This window comes from Loxodonta africana, chromosome 1, assembly GCF_030014295.1.
Source record: "Loxodonta africana isolate mLoxAfr1 chromosome 1, mLoxAfr1.hap2, whole genome shotgun sequence".
NCBI lineage: Eukaryota > Metazoa > Chordata > Mammalia > Proboscidea > Elephantidae > Loxodonta > Loxodonta africana.
Window position 1 is genome coordinate 1594874 of NC_087342.1, and position 8564 is coordinate 1603437.

The following is an 8564-nucleotide window of genomic DNA, read 5'->3' on the forward strand; positions in this document are numbered from 1 at the left end:
AAATAACAGTGACTTGAACAAAATAGTTTATTCTGTCTTTCTCACACAACAGAAATCTGTAGGTCAGTGGTGTAGGGTTGGTATGGCAATTCCATGGTCATCAGTGCCCAGGATTCTTCCATCTTTCTTTTCCACCATCTTAGTGAGTGCTTCAATCCACAAGGTCACCCAGGGCCCAAGTGGCTGCTGGAGTTCCAATCGTCTCACCCATATTGCAGTCCAGAAAGAGGCAGTAAGGAGGAAAAGCAAAAGAAGGCTCCTCCCTTCTCTTTAAGGAATTATTCTGAAAATCTTACACAAGATTTATGCTTACATTTTATTTGCCAAAAGTTACACAGGTGGTTATACTCAGCTGCAAGGTGGGTGTTAAAAACAAAACAGAGGTTCTGTAAAGGAAGAGTTTTATTCTGATTCAAAGATATGCAAATTGGGAAGTCCCAAAATAAAAGTTCAAAATGGCTTTCCAAAGAGGGAGCATAAGCACACATCCTTTATATTCCATTTTGCCAATCTCTGTACAGAGCTGGGCAAGAGTACAGGGGTACATATGATTGGTCGGTACTCAACATGCTCTGTTAGACTCATGTACCAAGAATTCCTATTGTCTGGGGTACTCAATCTCAGCCTGTTTCTTGCATTCCAGAGCTGGTTCCTGCAACAGTCTGCGTTGGCCACTTCAGAATGCTTCAGAACAAGTTATCTTGGTCAAGGGTATAATCATGGGTTACATACTCCAAAACGCAGAAGCAGGGACCTAGGACAAAATGGAGTCTATCTATTCAGACCTGTGTCAGACATTTTAGTTATGTCAAGCACCTCAGTTTTAGAGTGCTCTTTCACAAGGGGAAACTGAGAAATGTCTTTTAGCTAAGTATATCCCCACACTAAATAAAGCTGGAGGTTTGTTATTAAGTAAAATATCAGTTACCTAATGCCACAATAATGCTATGTAAAAAACAACCACAAAACCTCAGTGGCAACAATTGCTCATATATCTGGGACCAACTGACATCTGGTAGGTAGCTCTGCTGATCTTGTCTGAGCTTCCTTGTATGTCTAGGGCATGGATGGTCTATTGGATTATCTAGGCTGACCTCAACAGAGAGGTAGAGGTTGGGATGGGGTGAATCAGCTCTTCTCCATGTTTTCATCCTCCAGCAGGCTAGCCCAGGTATGTTTTCAGGAAGTAGTGAGTAGAAAAACCTGTAAGACCTCTTGAGATCTAGGCTCAAGACTGGCACAGTGCCACTTCTGCCTGGTATTGGCCTAAGCAAATTACATGGGGTAGAAAAATATATACTCTCCTTATGGGAATAACTCCAAAGGTGACTGAGAAATTACACGAGTGGAGGGAAAGATGAAGATTTTGAGTCATTCACATAATCGTCTGCCACAAGGAGAAAGGGCAGGATGAGCACTGGACCAGGTAACTAGCAATCTCTGCTGCAGTATTTTTGAATGTTATAGAATTATGTTAGTAGATTTCTTTCTATTCTATGTCTGGTCTTAAGCATGAGAAAATTCTAATTTAAAAAAAGAAAGAAAAGAGTTGTTATAAATTGTACAAGACATTATTTACTAATTTATTCATTGACTCTTGTCCAATTACTGGTAAAGTAAATATTAATAGTAGAGTTAGTCCTATTCTTTACTGTGGACAGAGACTGGCTAGATGCACACCGGACCTGTTTCTCTTTCTTCCAAGGCACCAAGGCTAATTTTTCCAGCCTCCTTAGGAGTTGGTATGGCCACGTGACTGAGTACTAACCAATGGAATGTGAGCAGAAATGATTGCTACTCCTAGGCCTGGTCCATAAAAACTTCCCATATAAAATCTTCCATTATCTCCTTTTCCAGTGAACCAGCTGAATAGGGAAGACTCTGAAAAAGGCAGGACCACAGAATTAAATGTTATTATAAAGCAGAACCCTTCCTGTGCCCTGCCCTACCTAACCCCATCAACCTACTTTGGAACACGAAGTGAGCAACAATTAAACTTTTGTGGTTTGACGACTCTGAGATTTTTTAGAGTTGTTTGTTTCAACAATTAGACTGTGCTGACATATAGTGCCTTCCAGACATGCCTTCCTTTTCCCCCTTGGAGTTTTGCTAAAAATGAAAGAATAGTCCTGATCATCTGCCACTTTACACAAGAAATTTCTACCTTTAAATAAAAGGACTCTTTTTACTACAGGATTACTGCATGTATCAGTGAAGATAGGGTAGTAGTTTATGGTGGCCCTAGAAGATGGTTGGAGTTTCTCCAAACACTCCCACTTCTTACTATCATTAAACAGTTGTCATGCCACCTTCTGTACCCTGGAATGCACACAAAAAAGTGACTTGAGACAGAGGTGCTTTTAAAGCGAGGTGACATTGAGAGCTGCCTCCAATGACTCTAACAGTTCCTTGTTGTTGTTAGGTGCCATCGAGTCAGTTCCAGCTCATAGCAACACTATATACGACAGAAGGAAACACTGCCCAGTCCTACAACATCCTCACAATTGTTGTAATGCTTGAGCCCACTGTTACAGCCACTGTGTCAATCCATCTCATTGAGGGTCTTCCTATTTTCCCTGACCCTCTACTTTACTAAGCATGATGTCCTTCTCCGGGGACTGATCCCTCCTGATAACAGGTCCAAATCATGGGAGATGTGGTCTCCCCATTCTTGCTTCTGAGGAGCATTCTGGCTGTACTTCTTCCAAGAGTTCCTTAGTCAATTTATAAATTTCTACAGGAATATAAGAACTGTTAAAAATAACTCCTTCAATAATCAGTCTAAAAACGTGACACAACTGTCCTGCTAATTTTTAGCAAGCAAGAAAGGAATGAGAGATGAGCTACTGGCTGACTTGGACAGTGTTTGAAGTGGCTCCTGACAAGTGGGGAGGAGAAGGGACCAAGAGGCTAGGATGAAAACACCATCCAAAGAACCAGAGGGGTGTAGAAAAACTGTACAGCAGTGTTCGTTGCCTTTTGCAGAGCCATATTTCTCTTTCAGCAGCGTTGTTTCACTTTTGCAAATAAGAACTCGATATGGCAAAGGGGAGAGCAGAGGAGCTGCCGTAGGCATTTATGTCGGTAGGCACCAAGCTCTGCATGTGTGTATGTGTATAGTGTATGCTAAGAGTTTGAATCAGCTCTTGTCGACTATTACATCAATTCTCAAAAACATGAAGGTATCAGAGACACAGAAGCTGTGAGGCTAGTCCTTGAACCTGAAGGTTTTTTGAATTTTCGTGCTCTAGGATAAAACAAAATATGTAATTAGTCAGGAGTGAACACAAGCCCTCAGAACATGAAAATTGAAAGTAAACACTTGAGAAGTTCCCACTGCACTTCATTTTCCCAACTGAATTCTCAACAGATGGGTTAGGCTCAGTGTCTCCTAGGGTAAAACTACAATGAAGCAGTTCTTGCCCCTAGCGCTACAGGGCACCTCTGCCTGGGCTCTCTGTTTTTAGCAAGACTTTTATGGTAGAGTACAGGCAATGTGCCAAAAACACTTCAAGATTTTCCCAGGACATTGTAAACTCAAAGGCCTTACAATGATGTTTTCTTCTAAAAGAATTCTATACTTCCCAGTACAGGAAAAGTTTACTCTGTACCTGCAACCCCTTGTCCTCTTGAAGTAAAGGAATCCCGCGATGACCAGAAGGACCAAGAGGAGAGAGAATTTCACAGAGAGAATGATCAGTAAGAACCTCTCTAGAGATGCTGTGACTCTGGCATCTTTAAACACAGACAGGGATAATAAATGATTTGAAAGATTAACAAGTTATGCCATCAACAATTTAAAAGAGCATTTTAAAATATTCATAAAAGTTCACAGGCTGTAATCATCAAAATACTTCCTAAATTACAATTCTGTTTTTGCTAATGCATCACTCTTTCACAACAGTGTTGAGGAACCACGTTTGTGTTCCGCACATGATACTGCAAACAGTTAAGGCACATGCTGGCAACTAAAAGATTGGTGGTTCAAGTCCAGCTGGGGCATCTCAGAAGAAAGGCCTGGCAATCTATTTGTAAAAAAAAAAAATCAGCCACATCTGGGGTCTTAAACACTACCAAGCAGCCATTTAAGATGCATCAATTGGTCTCAACCCACCTGGATCAAAGGAGAATGAAGAACACCAAGGACACAAGGCGATTACGAGCCCAAGAGACAGAAAGGGCCACATAAACCAGAGATTACGTCAGCCTGAGACCAGAAGAACTAGACGGTGCCTGGCTACAACTGATGACTGCCCTGACAGAGAACACAACAGAGAACCCCTGATGGAGCAGGAGAGCAGTGGGATGCAGACCCCAAATTCTCATAAAAAGACCACACTTAAGGGTCTGACTGAGACTAGAAGGACCCCGGTGGTCATGGCCCCCAGACCTTCTGTTGGCCCAGGACAGGAACCATTCCCGAAGCCAACTCTTCAGACATGGATTAGACTGGACAATGGGATGGAGAGGGATGCTAGTGAGGAGTGAGCTTCTTGGATCAGGTGGACGCTTGAGACTATTTTGGCATCTCCTATCTGGAGGGGAGATGAGAGGGTAGAATGGGTTAGAAGGTGGCAAAATGGACACGAAAAGAGAGAGTGGAGGGAGGGAGAGGGCTGTCTCATTAGGGGGGAGAGCAACTGGGAGTATGTAGCAAGGTGTATATAAGTTTTTGTGTGAGAGACTGACTTGATTTGTAAACTTTCACTTAAAGCACAATAAAAATTAAAAAAAAAAAAAATCAGCCATCAAAACTCCTATGGAGCACAGTTCTACTCTGACTCACAGGGGATCACCATGCGTTGGAGTCAACTCAGCGGCAACTGGTTACGTTTTTAATAAATATGTTCTGAATAAATGAATACAGGATGAGCATTGCTCATTACTTCTCAATTTTATAAGAGAAAAGGAAATGTACTTTATAATTTCCCACATAAATATTGGTTGAAGAGAACTATTTGTAATATTTTGGGCACTATCTGATAATATTTTCCACACAGTGAAGTGATTTTGTCACTGAATTGCTGTAACCCCTTTATCAAGGCATTTTCTTCACTTGTACTTTCATCTATTCATCTGTGAAATGACTATGGGAATTATTTAAAAATATAATGGGACTAATTAGAACCATAATTCCAAATTCTTCTGTGAAAATGGGAGCTGAAAGACCACGTGAACTCTGAAATCACACCTGATTTTTGGCACCCAAGAGGTCATGTCATCACATCAAACAACTTGCTCAGTGACTGATCTAGAATAATGTCAGGTAATCTCTGAGACATTCTGAGGGAGCCTCAAAAAGCTCACAATTCAGTCAGAGATGTCATACTCATGCAAATGAAACAATAATTTACAACAGAGCAAACAGCGCTAAGTAAGCATTACAGATTATAAATTGTTTGTCATGGGTTGAATTGTTGTTATTGTTATTAGGTGCTGTCAAGTCAGTTGCAACTCATAGTGACCCTGTGTACCACAGAACGAAACACTGCCCAGCCCTGTGCCGTCCTCACAATCGTTGTTCTGCTTGAGCTCATTGTTGCAGCCACTTCATCAATCCATCTCATTGAGGGCCTTCCTTGTTGTCGCTGACTCTCTACTTTCCCATGCATGGTGTCCTTCTGCAGGGACTGGTCCCTCCTGATAACATGTGCAAAGTACGTGAGACAAGGTCTCACCAATCTCGCTTATAAGGAACTTTCTGGCTATATTTCTTCCAAGACAAATTTGTTGATTCTTTTAGCAGTCCATGGTATATTCAATATTCTTCACCAACACCTCAATTCAAAGGCATCAATTCTTCTGTCTTCTTAATTACTGCCCAGCTTTCACATGCATTTGAGACATTTGAAAACACCATGATTTGAGTCAGGCGCACCTTAGTCCTCAAAGTGACATCTTCGCTTTTTAATATTTTAAGGAGGTCTTTTGCAGCAGATTTGCCCAGTGCAATGCCTCCTTTAATTTCTTGACAAATTTGATCTTTTCTCCATTTATCATGATGTTGCTTATTGATTCAGTTGTGAGGATTTTTGCTTTCTTTATGTTGAGGTGTAATCCATATTGAAGGCTGTAGTCTTTGATTTTCATCAGTAAGTGCTTCAAGTTCTTTTCACTTTCCGCAACAAGATTGTGTCATCTATGTATCTCAGGTTGTTAACACGTCTTCTTCCAATCCTGACGCCATGTTCTTCTTCATATAGTCCAGCTTCTCAGATCATTTGCTCAGCATGCAGATTGAATAGATATGGTGAAAAGATAGAACCTGACACACACCTTTCCTGTCTTTAAACCAAATCCTCTTGTTCTGTTCAAACAACTGCCTCTTGATCTATGTACAGGTTCCTTACGAGTGCAATTAAGTGTTCTGGAATTCCCATTCTTCACAACGTTATCCATAATTTGTTATGATGATCCACACAGTCGAAAGCCTTTGCATAGTCAATAAAACACAGGTAAACAACTTTCTGGTATTCTGTGCTTTCAGCCATGATCCATTTGACATCAGCGATGATATCCCTTGTTCCACCTCCTCTTCTGAATCCAGCTTGAGTTTCTGGCAGTTCTCTGTCGATGTACTGCTGCAGCTGCTTTTGAATGATCTTCAGCAAAAAATCACTTGTGTGTGATACTAATGGCATTGTTTGATAATTTCCACATTTGGTCGGATCATCTTTCTTTGGAATAGGCATAAATTTAGATCGCTTCCAGTTGATTGGCCAGGTAGCTGTCTTCTAAATTTATTGGCATAGACAAGTGAGCACTTCAGTGCTGCATTCATTTGTTGAAACATCTCAATTGATATTCCACCAATTCCTGGAGCCTTGTTTTTCACCAATGTCTTCAGTGCAGCTTAGACTTGTTCCTTCAGTACCATCAGTTCTTGATCATATGCTACATCCTAAAATGATTGAACATCAACCAATTTGACCAAAATGAATGTCAGAAGAGACTCTGAAACTTGCTCTTGAACATCAAGCAGCTATAGTGAATGCAAGAAACGATGATGTAATTCAACAGAAGTTTTCAAAGAGTGGCTCAAGAAGACAAAGTACAGTATTATAATGAAATGTACAAAGACCTGCAGTTGGAAAACCAAAAGGGAAGAACGCACTTGACATTACTGAAGCTGAAAGAACTGAAGAAAAAATTCAAGCCTCGAGTTACAATAGTGAAGGACTCTACAGGCAAAGTATGAACAACACAGGAAGCATCAAAAGAAGATAGAAGGAATACATGGAGTAACTGTACCAAAAAAGAGTTGGTCAATGTTCAGTTGGTTTGAATTAGGGATACTGAATTAGGGAGGCCAGAGAAGAATTGACACACTCGAATTGTGGTTTTGGCAAAGAATACTGAATACACCATGGACCGCCAGAAGAACAAACAAATCTGCCTTGGAAGAAGAACAACCAGAATGCTCCTTAAAAGCGAGGATGGTGAGACTTTGTCTCACGTACTTTGGATGTGTCAACAGGAGGGCTGGAAAATAGTGAGCCAAGAAATTGGGAGAGCAATAGGTTGAGGTTTTCAAAGGGATTTAGCTTTCAGCAGGGCAAAGAGAAGCCACTGAGAGTTTTTAGGTACAAGAGTGACATTTTGTTTGTTTGTTTTAGAGGGTTTGCTCAGTAAAAGAGGGATAAATTGGAAGCAGGTAAGTTAAAAGCCAGAAGACCTGTTAGATGGACTTTGTTGTGACTGTGTAACAGCGAGAGTTAATTATAGGCTCACCTAAAGCCATAAAGAGAGGAGAAAGAGAATGGCCCATATTCTAGAAAGATTTTAAAGGTAAAACCAACAAAACATAGTGACTGGTTTTGAATATGAGGGTAGGGAAGAGGGATGATGTGGGATACCAGTAGGTTTCTGACTTGAGTTACTTATCAAAATATAGAATACAGGTGTGGAGATTATGAAGGAGACCACTAAAAAAACAAAACCTGTTGCTGTTGAGCCAATTCTAACTCATAGCGATGCTATAAGACAGAGTAGAACCACTCCATAGGGTTTTCAAGGCTGTAATCTTTACAGAAGCAGACTGCCACATCTTTCTCCAGTGGAGCGGCTGATGGATTCCAACCACCAACCTTTTGGTTAGCAGCCGAGTGCCGCTATTAAAAGTAAAAGTATTTGCTCAAAATTACACTTTATCCTTCTGTTAAAGTCATGAGTATTAGTTCGAAATTACACAGCAAAAACCAATTTATTACTGGTATAGACATGAACATAAAAATAGAATAAACTGCACTCCAAAATATGGCTTTTTACAACATATTTCTGTAATATTCTTCTAGATATTTCTCTTTATTTGGGGAGGGAAAGGGGATAAAATGGGGAGCGAGGAAAACATCCTTGAGCGAAAACTAGTTAAAGTTCTGTGCACACTCTTTTTTCCTTCTCAACACAATTTCTCTAAAAGAATGGAAAACTCTAACACAGAACAAGAGGAATTACTTACATGAATGTAGGTCTAGGGACAGATTCCTGTTTCTAGTCAAGTGGGAGACAGAGCAGGTTACAGTAGACACATTGCCCTCCTCCCAGCGGCACGTGCTCTGGACAGA